Source organism: Ambystoma mexicanum, chromosome 2p, assembly GCF_040938575.1.
Source record: "Ambystoma mexicanum isolate Mex_15411 chromosome 2p, UKY_AmexF1_1, whole genome shotgun sequence".
In the NCBI taxonomy this organism is placed as follows: domain Eukaryota; kingdom Metazoa; phylum Chordata; class Amphibia; order Caudata; family Ambystomatidae; genus Ambystoma; species Ambystoma mexicanum.
Genome location: NC_090923.1, coordinates 350,041,796 through 350,058,997, shown reverse-complemented (window position 1 = coordinate 350,058,997; position 17,202 = coordinate 350,041,796). Strand labels below are relative to the sequence as shown.

The 17,202-nt window shown below is 46.1% G+C and overlaps 1 protein-coding gene across 5 annotated transcripts in view; it reads right to left on the bottom strand.

Moving 5' to 3' along the window:
* Nucleotides 1-17,202, bottom strand: part of SLMAP (sarcolemma associated protein) — a 1,535,859-nt gene that overhangs the window by 10,909 nt on the left and 1,507,748 nt on the right. The gene's annotated exons all lie outside the window — the stretch shown is intronic.

Below are 17,202 nucleotides of genomic sequence, written 5' to 3'. Positions count from 1 at the left end.
CTCTAACGTACCACCGATCTACTTATCTTAAATAGGTTTATCGAGTGGTATTTTCTGCCAGAACTCGGTTTGTAAAATGGCGTCTGTGTTCGTCTCTGTGACGCCTAAACCAAAGGTCGAGCCCTTTGTTCCACTTTTGGTGGGCCTCTGTACAGAGACCCTCCAAAGTGGTGCCATTCTGTCTGGGTTACCACAGGGGTGTGGGAGGGGGTTTAGGCCCCCTGGACCGAGTTGCCTTGCCAACTCCGGTCGCACTCTGGAGTGATTGGCCCAGGTGGTGAGCCTTCCCGCTCACCACTTAGCATGTGTTGATTGACAACTAGGCTGAATGAATGGGGGTTTTCTGCATAAAAGCAGGGCTTTTGGGACTGGATCTTCAGAAGTCGCCACAGGACCTAAAAATCTGACGAGGGTAACGCTAAGCCGACCTGCACGACGACACCTCTGGTGGAGCCCTGCGGAACCGACTCACCACTTCCCGACGACAGAGGAGATCTCCCTGCCGGAGAGTCTCTTCCCCTGACTGGTGGGAACAACCAGTCCCCTTTGCTTTTTATTCGCCTCAGGACGCAGTGGTCGAATTGCCCGTGCAGAAGCACTTCGGCAACCGGATAGCCACTACCCCTGAACCGCGACCAAAAGGTGGTGCCTTGTGACGGAGCACTCCGCGGCTGGTCTCTTCCCTGGTGGTGCACCGGACTTCATTTCTTCGACGACGAGATCATCTCTACTCTTGGCAAAGAACCAACGTGCATCCACCACCAGGAACAACTGCCCGCGCCGGAGCTGCCCTCCACAACAAGGTACCGTGTCCGCCTGGCTTCCCTTTCGATCGGTTCGAGTGAGGTGTCTTAATCCTCTCCGTTCCGTTGGGTCGCCTCCAAGCTTTTCTCATTCGTTGTTCTGAACTGGTTCTACCCACCGATAACAATTTGCAATACAGACTTGAATGCATCTCCACTAGAGACTTTTTGGGACATCGCGCCTTGCCTCTCTCCAAGTGGGCCTGGCCTCTGAACTTTACGATCTATTGTGATTCTTGCCTTCCTGCCTTGCATTTTATCCGCTTGGATCGAACTGTGTTGATTTCGTAACCTGCCTATCTTTTTCTCTCCCGTCCTAACTAATATTCGAGTGTCATCTGGGTTGAGGTATACACCTCTGTCTGAAAATAAGTGGTACCAGTAGAACCTAGAGTTGTCGATATTGCTAGGGGGATTGATCGTCTACTTCGTAGAGTAATTGTGTTTGATTTGTTTGCCGTGATTTGCCTTAGTGTTTCTCATAAACATTTTGTTATAAATAAATACCTTAATATCTTTACACTAAGCCTTGTTGCGTGTTTGCTTGTCTTGCTGCGAAGAATTGCCCTATGTTGTATACTCCACATACTGCTCAACTTTTCTTGAGAGAAGTCTGACTGCTCAGCCACAGCTACCACGTGAATCTGTGTGGTGCAGACTGCTACCAAGTGGGTTCACCGCCAACGCCTGTAGTCCTAAATCTTTTGCAGTGGTCCCAGAGGGAACTGCACAGGTTTCCGCCTAACAGTAACGTGTTCCTTCTCCAGCATGGGATATTTCATGGATTCACATGCTTATGATAAAGATTAGACAGCAGTACATAAACACAACCAATGGGGTACAGCTCTACCGAAGCACACTCATCTCAAGCAAATATGTTGTGAAGCAAAGTTTGCCCGACACAGGACTCCTCTCTGGAATCCCGGTCAACGCAGTCGAATGTTGTGGAGGTGTAGGACGACCTCCACGTAGCAGCCCTGCAGATGTCGAGCAGGGGGAACACCATACAGAAACTCTGTAGTAGAAGCCGTGGGCTCTGGTGGAATGCACACTTGTTCCACCTGCCAGTTGTCTGTTCGCAAGCTGGTGGCAGTAGGATTAGTAGCCAGAAAGGCACCTTCAAATGGAAGCTTTTGACAGGGCCGTCCTGTTGTTCACTAGGGCCAAATATTACAAAAGGTTGTGCAAAAGTCTTTTGTGCATGCCATATAAAACTTTGATGCACATGCAACGTCCAGTGAATGCAATGCCCCCTCTGCTGGAGGTGGAAGAGCCAAAGAACACAGGTAGGACCAGCGGTTCGTTCAGTTAGAAAGTCGATGAAACTTTTGGCATAAAGGAGGTACGAGTGTCCAGCACCACACTGAATTGATGTAAAGTCAAATACGGTGGCTTGCAGGAGAAAGCTTGCAACTTCCCAACAGAGAGCCCTGTTTTTGTCAAAGATAGAAGATATGGCAGTATTTGATTAGCTTTGATTGAAAGAGGTTATAACCCTTGTGAAGGACACCATATAGTGCAACGCTTACACTTGTGTTTGTAGCAGGAGAGGGGACAGAGCTGAAACCTTTGCCAGACCTTTTCTGCAGTCCAATGGTAACATGATGTGTCTGAATTTTAGGGATGCAGAAGACAAGCAGTCAATTTCAGGGACGCTGTGTCGTGGGGTAGAACACACCCTCCTTCTCTGGACATCAGGCCTGGACGAGTAGTAGGTTTGATGGAAGGTGCTACTGACAGATGTAGAAGGTCGGGATACCAAATAAGCCACGTCCACACCTGAGCAATTTATTTATTTAAATTTATAAAAACGCACTACAGCCCACAGTCATCAAGGCGCTATGAAGGACATGTATGGAGGGTTACATGCACGCAGCCCAAAAAGTTACTTAATGCATAGTGATCAGTTACATTTACAGGAAAACAGACAGTGTGTACAGCAGTTTACGAATGAACATGAGTAAACATTTCATACAAAGAGCCTAGTTTTGATAGCTTTCCTGAAAAATGAATGAGAGTCAATCTGTGGGAGTTCCGGGGGGAGGGAGTTCCAGAAGGTAGCAGCCATATTCAGAAAGCTAGTGCCACCCACCTGCACTCTGTGTGTGATGGGTGCTGTTATTCTGTTGGCATTGCCGCTCTCGAAGGTCTGGAGGTGGTGTGAGGGACAATTCTGTGGGCTAAGTAGGGGGTGGCAGCCCATGAAGGCATGTGTGCATCAGGGCTAATGTTTTGAAAACAACCCCAATGAGGATCATCTTACTTCAGCTCTGAATGCATCGATTACTCGTATAAGAGGAATTGGAGGGAATGTGTATAGGAATCGGCCCTCCCAGGGCACAGAGGACGCGTCCACAGACTCCTCCCTTGCGGATACCTGCTGGCAAACTGTTTGTACTTGGAGTTGACTGATGTGGAAAACATGTCTTGAACTTCATGGAGTACCCCTTCATGGCAGGATCGCAGTTCCCCGCTAGGGGAATCTGCAACAGTGTTGTGGATCCCTGCAAAGGATAAAGTAAGTGAGGAATATGTCCATGGAATAGCATCCAGTGCAACAGTATCTGAGCCTCCTTGAACTGAACAGGAGAGTGGGTCCTTCCCAGCTTCCTGATGTAGAGCATTGTGGCGGTTTTGTCTGTGAAAATGCGCACCACCTTGCCTTGGACCTGGGGTTGGAAGGACTTGAGAGCCCAAAACACTGCTCGAACCTTTAACCCATTGACATGCAGGAGTTTCTCCTCTGGCTGTCAGAGTCCTCGGCGTGTGAACCTTCCAATGAGCGCCCCCAAACCTCCAGAGGCGCGTCCGTTGTCACTGTGACCCAATGTGCCGGTGGATGGAAGGGGGTGCCTTGCGTGAGGTGTTGACGATAAGAACACCAATGCAGAGTCTGGCAAAATGCCAGGCTGAGTGAGATCTCGTTATTGCAGGAGCCAGACACTGGTTTCCCCCTGGCATCTAGGAACGTCTGGAGAGGTCTCATACACAGTCTGCAGTGAGGCACTAGGGGAATTGATGAGGATATCATCCTGAGTAAAGACTTGATTGAGCGAAAAGTTATAAGTTGGACGGAGGACAGCTGCTGAATCTTGTGAAGCACTGCCTTGACACTCTCCTCCGAAGGGGTAGCCAGTCACTGGAGCATGTTGAGTCGTGAGCCCACGAACAGTGTGTTCTGAGATGGTGACACACATGACTTTGAAACGTTTATGGAGAATCCCAATGAAGTCAGGCACTGGATGGCTGGTTCGATGTGTTGGAGGGCCAGTGGGAAAGACTGTTCATGGATTAGCCAGTCATCCAGGTAGGGGTAAACGTAGACGCCTGTGCATCGCAGATGGGCAATAACTGGTGCCAGGCATTTGGTGAATACCCATGGAGCAGACTTTAGCTCGTACTGCAGGGCCTTGAACTGTTAGTGCTTCTCCTGCACCATGAAGCAGAGGAAATGCATGTGCTTCCGATGGATAGGTATGTGAAAAAATGCATCCACCAAGTCCAGTGATGAGAGGACATCCCACTGTTCTAGTTGTTCCAACACATGCTAAAGTGTGACCATGGGCAACTTTCAGGATTTTAGAAACTTGTTGAGGTCCCTGAAGTCCAGGATGGGTCTCCAGCCACCGGACTTCTTTCTCACAAGAAAGTATCTGGAGTACACTCCGGCTCCCTTGATGGTGCAATGGAACAGCTTGTATGGACAGTTTTAATCACAGGCACTGGACCTCTTTTATGAGATGCGGCAGATGTTCTTGCTTTTTTTTTTAGGGGAGGAAAGAGGGGCATTTGTCCAAGAATTCCAGCGTGACACCGTGCAAGACTATGTTGAGCACCCATTTGTCGGTGGTGAGGATCTGTCATTGCACAACAAACTGCGATAGCCGGACTCACACTGGGCTGCTGAAATGGGGGCTCGAGACCAGATGCTGCGGAGCCTTGTTTCGGGGTTTGCGTGCGGGTGGAAAAAGCATGTCTCCTCTGCATACCCCTACATGCTTGCGATTTTCCTCTGTACGACTCCTGCGAATTGGTGTGGGACGGTTGATGATAGGTAGCCTGATAATCTCATGCGGTCCGAGAGAATCTGCCCTTCCCAGACCGAAAGGACTGCCTTCTCTGCTGCAGGGTACCCAAGGACCGAGCAGTATCTGTGTCCGTCTTGATGGCTAGAAGGGTCTTGTCGACCTTTAATCCCCAAAGAGGTCCACCCCAAAAAAAGGCATGTCCATAACCTTCAACTGTACCTCAGGGCAGAAGTTGGTGGCTTTTAACCAACCCTAGCGGCCTTGGAACTGCTCTTTTGCCCACTTGGTGGAAGCCTAGGTAGGCCGATAATCTCAGGAGGACCTGGAGAATCTGCCCTTCCCACTCCGAAAGGACTGCCTTTTCTGCTGCAGGGTTCCCAAGGACCGAGCAGTATCTGTGTCCGTCTTGATGGCTAGCAGGCTCTTGTCGACCTTTTATCCCCAAAGCGGTCCACCCCAACAAAAGGCATGTCCATAACCTTCGACTGTACCTCAAAACAGAAGGTTTGAGGCAACCCTGGTGCCTTAGAACTGCTCTGTTGCCCATATGGTGGAACCCTGTGTCAGCAATGTCCAGGGGCCATGGTGATGGCATGATCTGAGGCTGCTTACCCCTGGTGCAGCAAAGCAAGAGCCGCAACTCAATTTGTTATATGGCAGGAAGTCCAAGATGGGGCACATCTTGTACATAACTCCATGTCGTACCTGGAGAGAAAGGGCAAGGAATTGGCTGCCTTAATGGTGATTGCAGCTGTGGTAATTACCTGCTTTCTAAAAGTGTCTAGCTACTTGCCTTCCTTGTCCGGGGAACGAGGATGGGTTGGCCAACTACTTTTTTGTGTCAGCGGATACCACAGAGTCGTGCCTGGCTGAGTGCGAAAACATTTTGGAGCGGAATCTGTAAGTTTATATTTCTTCTCCAGTGGGCCTTTCTTTGCGGGTTCTTCATAATCAGCAGCTCATCCTCCCCAGATGTTGTCAAGGACGGCAACTGCAGATTATCTGGAGTCTTCCTACCTCTGAAAAAGGAACCCCCGCCTCTTTTCTTTGTTCCTCTGGAACCAGATCAAAAAGCTTTAAGCTCGCACAAGCAGAGCATGGAAAGAGCCAATTTTGTCCAGAGGTGCATCTCTGGAAGGCATGTGTGGCGGCTTCCCATTAGCCGGTACCAGGTCATCGTACTCAGTAGTAGTATGCATGTCAGGAGATGCGTCTGTATCCGGGCCAGTATCAGTGTCTGAGTGTAGCTGTGGGGGCAGCAAATAATTGAGGAGTTGGTCTTGGAGTTCATGGTGGTGGTAGAACCACTGCCTCACGTGAAGGCCCGGGAGGAGGGCTTCTACTTGGACTATTTGGGCCAGCTTGTGCTCCTTGCAGGACTGGATGAGGCAGGTGCTGCTGCAATTCAGTGATACAGTAGGAGCAGCCACTGGAGGGACAGGTACTGGCTTGTTGGGTATTTGTTGGACTCACCCCCAGTTCACATGCTCCCTGTGCCATTTGCCATCCTGGCATGCAGGTGAGCGCATGTGTGAGGTTCCCCATTTTCCATCATGGCGCTGCTCGCAGCGTTGTATCCTTGGCGGGCTATCTGTCCGCATCATGGCTTCCCTCTCCCTTGTCCCGCCTAAGAACTCCAGCGGCACCCATAGACCTCTCTGCGGACATTGTCTACTCTACACTTTTATCACTGTTGTAATACTTAGAGAGTATGATTATTAAAACGCCTATTACTTAATCTTGACAACAGGCAATTCTTGCTTGTTGGTTACACTTTCTTGTATTTTTCTTTAATTTCTTTATTGTAATTATTTGAAGTTTGGGATTTATTCCCCACAGTAGTGCATTTTGGGGTACCTGCTAACAATGGGTTGATAATAACATTATCATTTGCATGGTATGTGCCTGTATTAGGAATAGCCCATTCCTTTTGTCATGGGTTATCATACACAGTAATGTCTAGCTAGCTAACTAACTAAATAGGTTCTTGCATGGCACAACGCTAACCCAAGGGTCTCGGGGCACTCATAGCTGGTCTGTGTGCACTCGCAACATGTCACTGTATTTCATCCTTGCAAATTTGTGGGCCTTTTTATTCTAACATGTACTGTTTCAGAATTATTGAAATCAACATTCATGTTAGCTAACAGAATGCATACATGCAAAGTTTACCTTTTTACTGACACTACAATATGAAAATGTATTGTTTCAATTTGCACATCACGATTTCGCAACTGACATGCCCAATTTTCTATTTGAAGGATGCACCATTAGATGTTGTATCCTTTTTACATTCCAGAAGACCAGAGTGTCCATAGACCACTTTGGGATACGTGTACATTATCTATAACGTGGCATTGTTTACCTAATGATCATAAGTGTCTCCTTTGTTTTGGGATCGTTAGCAGATTCACTTCGCTTTAATCGTGTTGTTGTCTGTTTGAATCTTTCATTCCTCAAGTTTCTCATTGCCGTTTATATTGCAATGTTACTTGCATTGCGCTGCTGCTTTCACTTACAAATACATTCAGATGCCATTACTCTCTCGGGTTTCTCATTGCTGTGTTACTGAACACCGCACTACGCCTTTCGCTCACAAATACAGTGAAGTCATCACGTCATTACTGACTTCGCATATTATGGTGGTGTTTTAACATTTTTTTCCACCCTGCCATGTCCTCGTTAAATTAAGACCATCTGCACTGCTTAGCAGGTAATTGCTTTTTCTGATTGTTAAGATTACTCTTGGATGTATTATTCTTAACATTGTGAGTAGCTTTGAATTGAAACTTGAAGGTGGTTACTTTCTTTTGTTAATAGGATTGATTAATGTGTCTAGATCGTTTTTCAAGTATTTCAGAGAACAGTTTCTTCTTTTTTCACCTTTGAAGATAGGATAACTTATGCTTACATTGAATTATAATAGCTTCATATTGTGAGCCCCTTTTTGATTTCTACTTGGCTAGTCTTTCTTATATTTTAGAACAAGTTTGTGGTTTCCCGGTGAACTTTCTGAATTACTGAAGGAAGCTTTTATTTACTTACCCAAGCATAAACTAAACCAACAAACGTTATGTTTTTATATCCGTAATTGTGGTGCTATTGTAAACCACTCATTGATACCCTCTTCATTAACCTTACAGATTAAAGATGTTTTGCTCTTGAAGGGACATGTTGGTCCCGAAACATGTGGAGCTAGATTTTGTTGATGTTTGTGAATAAATCACTTGCAGAAAAAAACAAAGCATGAAATGCTCCGTTTATTTCCTTCTCTTACAGTTGATTTACTTTTCAAAGTACCTTGCCTTCATAAATTGTTTGGCTTATTTTAGCCTTCGATATTGTGCAGGGGACAGGAGTATCCTAACAGTTGGGATACTTTTATCTTATGTACTACAGTCTTTGTGCAAGGACTGTTCTATTTCCCCCTAGAATCTTTACTTTCTCCAAGACTCTATTTACCCGTTAGTGAAATACTATGTACTTTCGATAACGGTGTGCAGCTTAAATAGGCTTCTGTTGTGAACTACTTTTAAGGCTCAGGCCCGACGTGGTGAGTCAACATTTCAGCTTAACAGGGAAATGCTCAGCTGTCCCGGGGACATGATTCAGAGGGGATGTTCACCTAGAGCCACTGAGGCACAGCTGAGGTAGACAAGCCGACTTTCGGAGCACCTCGACCCCTAGCCCCGCTGAGGGGGCGTTGCACCGGTTTGCCCGAGAGCCTATGTCGACTGCCCCGGTGGGTGTAGGAGGGGAAGGGTTGAAATCCCCTATCTCTAACTACAGGGACTTGGCAGTCGCCTTTGAGGACTAGAACATTTGGAGCGAATCATTGGCCTTAGCCCTGAACTAGTTATTGGAATCATCTTCATATCCAGGAGTTTCGCATAGATAGCCAGGGCAAAACCCTAGGTTATCATCCAGAAGTACCTCCTTACTACGGTCCCTATAGCTATGTATCATACGACACTGCCGGATGTGCCCGGGACTATCAGTAGAATTTGGCAGGATGTCTCCTTGCCATCACTAACCAGAGCCTCAAAGCGCTCTTTGATCTCTCCCGCAGGCATCTGCTCAGCAATGACTGAACCGGGGACCAGAGACCATAAGAAAATGTGGCCATGGCACAAGACAAATGAATGCCTTAGGCCTAGACTGCCCAAGATAAAACCCTTTCTCCCCAAGCGTCTAGCCGCTTAATATGTCTGGAAGTGAGGAGAAGGATGTAGTCTTCAGGTTCCCTGTGGCAGACTGGAACACAAGGCTATCAGGGGAGGCATGCAGGGAAAGAAACCGTGTAAAAAAAAACAGGCTTTGCAAACAGTTCATTAACCGGGGCCTCTGCTGCCTGGTTCACTGCCAGTCAGGTCAATCTTTGCAGGCCTTCATCAAGAATATCAGTCAAATCACATTGTATATTGGATCTGGAAGGGGCAGATAACCCCCAAGGTCCCTACCACCTTAGCCATCAGGAAATGAAAAGAAGCCTGAAGTCTCCCTTGAGTAGGAGCAGGAAGTATGTCCAGCTCTGGAGACGTGCCCAGGCCACTAGCCTCCTGCAGATCAGTGTAAAGATCCACTAGTTCCCCATCCTCTATATCCAATTCCTTAGGCAATTCCCTGACACCTCTGAGGCACAAAGGTTCAAGGCCAAATGGGATGGGATCACCCTCCTTGTCAAAGAGGTCTTCCATCTTTGACATGAATGCACCCTAGGGGCCAGGGAATATTTACAAGGGGCATCAGCACTGTGAAAAATGAAGCGGATGCTGGAGGCAGACGTCGGAAGACAAAGCAATGCAGCGTAATGACTGGTCCTCACCCGCAGGGGCTATGGCAAAGCATGCAGGCGTAGATTTGGACCATAGCAGGGTCTCTCCCGGTTCGTCCAATCGTGGTGGATGCCGACAGCGCCAAGGCAGTCAGCAACTTGGCAAAGACGGGGGGAACATTCATCAGTAAGATGCTCCACGCCAGGTGACGTCAAAACTAATCAGTCTTGTGGAAAAAGGTAAACAGCTTCATGGCCCACTCCAGAAGCGCCTTAGCATGTATTGACTAGCATGACCCGCAGTCCTACGTGTCATATTCTTTCCAAAGACAGTATAGGTAAAACCTGTGCAGGTCTGAGAAGGATATCTGAATTTCACAGTTGGTGCAAGGCTTAAAAGCAGAAGTCTGTGGATTTTGGCATGGCGCGAAATGGTAAACTTCTAACAAAGTGGTGTTCCTGAAGCATGCAGAGTGTGAAACAAAAGGCACTGCCAGTACGGGCTGCAGTACCTCAATATATACTAGCCCCGACGTAATGTTGGCGTGGGGTACGTAGAGGCATTGTGCAGAGCTGATGAGGAGCCGTGCCCTCTGGTGATGGAAAAAATGTTGTAAGAGCAGTTATGCTGGGAGATATCATAGAAGAGGAATCTGTGGGAGGAAGAAATCCATTAGAAACCTGTGTCGACATCTATCGTCATTTGAGAAATTAGATTACTGGAAACTAAGATTTGAAAATGATTAGAAAAAGTGAATGTTGATATATATTACAGGAGAGAGTATCTTTCGCCTTTCCATGGTGACACGTGATTGCGTAAATAGATTTAGATTATGTTCTCCCGCAGCCGCAGGCCTCACCGGCAGGGGCGGTTGCTCTGGCTTATGCCTCCATGGCAGAAGACATGAATTTGTTGGTGTGCGACTGGTATCACAAGATGGACATAGCAAAAAAAATGTAGCACGCGGTTAGAAGTGCATTGAAAATGAAGCCATGTCCCTCAGAAAACACTTCTAATACATCACTGAGCTACGCAGTGTGTGTACTGATGATCTATAGTCATGTTACTGTCGGAAGCAGCTGCGGGACGTGTGTGTTTTACGCGTCTGTCCGAAGTGCAGCGTCGGCTTGATGGTCACGAGGACGTAGGGTCCTCTATTGTAATCTGTGTAGCACGGCCGCGGAAGGAGCTGCACACGCCGAACGCTGCAGAAGGAGCACTGAGAGTGCCGTGAGACGAGCGGGGAGCTGCGACGAAGCACAGGCCCGTGAGGTTGGCACTGGGCTGTGTGGGGAGGATCCTTAACATGCGGAGGCCCATATCTCAGCGTGCGGTCCCTGCTGCCAGGCACCAGCTGAGCCTACCTCGGCGCCATCTGCCGCCTACCTCGGTGCCGCCTGCATTACACGTACTGCGGCTGGGGAGGGAGTTGCATACTGCGAGCGGCCACTGAAGGCGGCAAAAAGGAGTCCTGAGAGCCCTGAGAGGTGAGCGGGGAGCCGCAACGAAGGGCAGGAGTGTGAGCCTAGCACTGGATCTTTGTGGGGGGGACCGGAACCTAACCCGTGCGGTGGCCTATATCTCAGCCTGGGGTGTTTGCTGCCAGTTACCTGTTGAGCCCACCTCGGTCCCACCTGTACTGTATGCATAATGGGCAGATGTATTGAGTGAACAGGTGGCTGAGGTTGAAAGACACCGGGAGAATGGCAGCTGGGGTCGGTGAGTAAAGCAGCGCGAGAGGGGGAGTAACAGGTAACACCACCTTGAGGATTTCCTAATTCCCTAACATTAGAGCGTGGCCCCAATAACAGGGGAACTCACCATACTTACCCAGAGACTGTGGGCTTTGACCTTTGATCCGGATTTGGCAGCCCCCGGGAATACTGGATAAGGGGAGAGTACAGATTAAGGTGACAATCTGTCTCTGCTGGTCAGTGTGACATCGGGGGAATTATTCCTCCTGCCAATTTGTAGTCCCCTTGTATAACCCTAGTGGAGACCAATTGACATCCTTGGGACTTTGAAAATCTAGTGATCCGCTACATAGCTATGCAGCGGGGCAGAAGAGCCCCCTATTCGATTTACAATCTACGTAAATCTAAGTGCCCCCCTACTAAGGAAATTAAAGAATGCCTGAAAAAAGGGGGTAAGATCAAAAAGAATGTCAAACTCACCCTACCAGTGACGCAAGGGGCGATTACTGAGTACTTTCCGAAGAATCCTCCCCCTGCCATCAATTCAACAGCAATTGAGGAAATGGTAACATCAAATCCTAAGGGTGAGATCTCTTTAAACACCTCTAACTGTGATGACATTGATAACAATTCCCTCCTGGAATTATGTTTATCTATACAGAGAGGAATGCGGGCTCCAACTCCATTAAGACCTACAAGTAGTATAATGACCCCCAAAGATATCAGCATGACCAAGGTCATAGGGGAGTTAGATACTGTGGGAAGGAGTGAATGTCTGTCTGCCTCGCCTAATTTAGCAATGGCGTCGATGGAGGATGAACCTGGCAACGAGATAGAAGCCAACATTGATGAGCACTCTAGCTCTTCCAAGATAATTGAGCTGCAATCTTCGGTGGCGGCCCTACAATTCGCCATCAAGATACTCCTACAGATGCCTATCAGCGGCATTATGTATAGGTAACGAGATTAATGATCAAGAAGTGGTGATGGAGGAAAATGAAGATCTGGCGGTACCTGACAATAATAATATACCTGAGTTACCCCAAGATGAAGTGGACGAACAGGAGCGGGAGTACAGCCCCCGGTCTTCCCTCACTCGTAAACAACGCAGATTGGCAAAAAAGGCACAGAAGAACAAAGTAGCTGCATTAGAAGCTCAGCACCCTCCATCTGGCCCTAAACCAGCGTTTGAGTCACGATCAAAAAAAGCTAGAAAGAGAATGGTAAGAGGCGCTCAAAGGGCCGTTAGGACTAAGGGCCCCCTGGCAGATTGGCTGATATCTGAGGAAAAGACAATTGTAGTGGATGACAATGAAGCTTCCGTGACATATGAGGAACCTGACCTTGAATTCAGCATACAAACACAGGTGGAATACGTACCTGAGATACAGGCGTCAAAAGATCCTGATGAACCAATAGCAATGGACCAGAAAAAAGTTGGGAACGAAATAACTACCCAGCGTATATGCTTCATTAAGAACTTATACCCAAGTGGCAAAAACCCCTGGTTAGCACGCTCGGAGTTGTTAGCAAGATTGTATCATACACCTTAATTGCGTGTGTTAATATCGGAGGATTTTTTGTTTATTGAACCACTGGGATGTCCGAATCCCAATGTATCAGCTATACACTGTATTTTTCCGACCACGGCACAATTGATCAGGAAATACAAAGAAGAGTTGACAGCAGTGGACATTGAGATTGACGTAGACCCCTTGGAGAAGGATCCTTCACAGGAACCCGAGGTTTTTACACCAGCAACTGTGGTAGACATTGTGTCTAAAATAAGGGGAGGGGAAAACCCGGCTCTGATGGAAATACAGCAAGTTCTGAAGTCCCTACTAGAAGCAATCCCGCAATTGATTAAGCAGCATTGATGTTTATCATTACTCTCCTGGAATTGCAGAGGTTTTTCTCACCTGCTGAGGGCTGAAGGCTCTGCACATATGATAGCCCAATATAGCTGTATTTGTCTACAAGAGACGTGGTCTCTTGACCCGTTATTACTTGACGGCTTTGTGATACATCAAGCAGCCGCTAAACGGGGTAGTAAGGGGCGTCCCTTTGGAGGGCTATTAATCGGGATTGTGAATTCAATTGCGTCACACAAATTACAGTGTAAAGCTGAGGAACAGCTATTGGCAGTTGAGTTTGAATTACATGGCGAGAGAGGCCTGGAAAGGTACTTATTAATTAACTTATATAATCCACCAGGAGACTTGGTGTGTGACTCTTTGCAGGAGGCGATACAGGATTTGTTATCCGATTGGTGGCTAAAAGTAGGAAATGTTGCCGTGATGATCATGGGGGATTTCAATTGCCATATGTCTGATGAATCACTCATATCTTCAAATCCAGACCTCAACACAAGATGCGAGATGATCCATGGAAAGAGAGATGCTGAGGGTCTGGGCTGGCTCAAACTATTTGGAGCTTGGGACATGGACATGATTAATGGCAGAACTTTGGGAGATCGACCAGGGAAACATACCTGGTCCAATGGAACTGCTGTTAGTACATTAGATTACATATTTGTGTGCCCCGAGCTTCAGGCAAGAGTAGTTGATATGGTTGTGAGGCAAAATGAATGGAGCGACCATGCGTCACTGCAGTGCTCATTTAGTATCCCTTTATGCCCTCTGTTGACTTCGAACATGGGCACTATCCAAACAAACGTGGCAGGATCCAGAATTGTGTGGTCAGAGAAAAATATTAATTTGGCTACGGAGTCACTTAAAACCATTGCAACTCTGGGCTACCACGATTTTGAACATATGACTATAAATGAAATTGAGGATTGGATATCCAGATTCACACGTAAACATGCTTTGGCTAAGAAGGGATATATGTTAGAAACAGGGGGAGTAATGCCCTATTTTAACCGAGAAATTAGGGATGCCAAGAGATTTAAGAGCGGCCATCCGGAGCGTAAAATGGAGGAATGCATATGGAGCCGGGTACCGCGAGAAGTTAAGAAAAATTAAAAATCGGTAAAGAACAGTGGTTAAAAATATCAAGGCCTGCGAGAAAAATACTAGGTATCAAAAATTAGTGCACTATTTGCACTAGAAATCCTCGTGGTATCTGGTCTCTCCTTAATGAAAATAGAGAGAAGGCTAAGGGCCCCCTTATCAACCCAATAAGAAGACGTGGGAAAAATGTTTATTTGATCGAAATACAGGTGATATAGAAACCTCAAATAAAGATGGGGTAGAGGTGCCCTTTCCTCCGCCCATCGATGTTTCCCCAGAGGCAATATTGGAAAAAATAATTAGCCTTAAGTCATCTAGAGCCCCAGGACCCAACGGTTTGGCGAATGTAGTGATCAAGAGCCATCCCCTGTTTTGGGCTGATTTGCTCTCTCTGCTCTTCAATAAAATTCTAGAGCAAGGAATAAGCCCCCGCTCCTGGCAAACAGCTATTCTTATCCCTGTGTTCAAAAAAGGTAACCGTATGGAGCCTAATAACTATAGATTATTATCCATGTTAGATATTTCTGGTAAATTGTTTGCTGCACTGTTACTCAGTGAATTGCAACAATGGGTTGACAAGGCCAAAATACTCAGTAGATTCCAATGCGGTTTCAGACGGGAGTTCTCCACCTCCCATAATCTACTAGTCATGGAACTACTTCGTACACGGGCACTCAGTAAGGGGCAGCCCCCGTTGTACGCTTTGTTTATTGACTTCTAGGCTGCATTCGATTCCATTCCGCGAATGAGATTATGGGCCAAACTTGAGAAATTGGGATGTCCACCTAACCTATTATACTATCTAAAATTACTCCATCATAACACAACGGCATGCCTTAGATTGGACCAGGAAGGTAACTTAACACGTAATGTGATACAAGATAGTGGGGTTAAGCAGGGATGTGTTACGGCACCTTTAGTATACAATCTCTATGTATACGACATCCCTGCAGCCCTGGCTGAAGCGAACAACTGTCCCCCGAAAGTTGGTGAGGTGCACTGTACGGTACTAGCGTATGCGGATGATCTTGTGATGTTTGATAATACCATAAGCGGCTTGAGACGTTCTGCTACCGCTTTGTAGGATTATGCCAGAATAAATGGACTGAAGATCAATCTAGACAAAACGAAGGTACTAAGATTCACGAGTAAAAAAGCAACTAGGGTGAATCTAATGGTACATGGAAGTGTCATACCTTATGCTCCATCCTACCGCTATCTCGGAGTGGATATTGAGCCCCTAGGTGATTACTCATTGTGTAAACAGGGGCGTTCCATGAGAGCTATGCAAGTCACCTCGCTCATCACCTCATTTACAAAAAAACAGGGTGGTTTTACCCTTTGGGGAACGCGTCAGCTCTACATCCAAGTAATGGCACCGATGATCATATATGGACTAGACTCACTACATACAATGGATCTAGGATGGTTACAAGTGTTGGAGGGTAAGTTTTGGAGACGGATCCTCCGGTTACACCCGGGGATACCGATGGCCTTGATCAGATTAGAACTGGGACTACCCTCCCTTAAAGCCATGGTCTTGAAGACACACAGAAGGGTTAACACCTCCAAGGAAATCTTATATGCCCTAGGTAAAAAAGTGGACTTATGGGATTGGCTTGAGAATTATTATCACATGAGCAACCTCAAGTCGTATCAGTTTACTAAATATCGTTTGTTTAATTTTATGAAGCCGCAAACCTATCTATCCCTCTGTCCCTCTAGTAAACTTAGAAGTTTCATTCTCTTATTCAGATTTGAGCAATTGCCTACCCTGTACAACGTATATGTCGCCTGTGTAAATCCTCTGATCACTTAGAGACAGCTCGACAGCTACTTACCGAATGTCAGACATTGAGAGCCACAATTATACGTCATTTGGGGGAATTTGTACATGATCATGCCACTATACCTGAAATGTCTTTTTGGCTATATTGTACCAATACCAGCAATATGCATTTATTTATCGCCCTTTATAACATCTGGCAACAAGTTGAGCGGGAGTTGAAGTGTGGACTAGTACCATCCTAAGATGGAGGACATTTAAGGGGATGTACGAAGAATCCACTTAGAGACTGAAATGAGTGAGTTAGATAGTCCATATGCAAAGGCCTTAATTAGATCTCGGTGATAGAATGTCAATGTTTAATCCTTAGTTAGGATGTTTAGTTTTTTTTAATGATTTTATATGATTTTTCCTTTTCTCTTTTTAATACAAGTGTGTATATAGCTGAATTGAGTATAATGTTTTTATATGTGATTTGTAATATGTAAAAATTATGTGTGTAAAGTTTGAATTTATTTCATACTGTATCACATTAAAGAATTTGAAAGTAAAGAATTTGATGATCTATAGAGAAAACATGTGGAGGGAGGTGGCCATTTCTTTAAGTGGAATTTGTTTATGTCATGTCATTCTAGATTTAAAGAGTTTCAACTGAGTTTGAGCAATTTGAGTAAGGCTAAGCTTACATGAGCTATACAGCATCAAGTAATGCATGCGAAATGTGAATTTTGTCATTTTAATTGCATTCTCGTATAATGAAACCAGAGCCTAAATATGAAACTTTGCGGAACACAATGCACCTAGGAATGAGCACTTGCAAGTTAACCAGCTATTCAGTTCTCTGTCCATATTTCTGTTTAGTATATTTCAGTCAACATTGAGATGTGCTTGCCACTCGTTCTATAACACAATTCATTCCATTTGCGAAAGACAAGCTAATAACAAACAAGAGTGACTTATAAGAGACATGCTGTAATTATTCGGACTACACCGGAATTAATTTAGTTAGCATTGCAACAGAGAAAAACAAATGTTAAATGATTAGTTGATATTGAAGCCCATTCCTGTCTAAGGAATAGTACCACCTACAAAGTACTTAGATCAGATAAATAAGCATGTGTGATTGTGTTACCATGCACTAGTT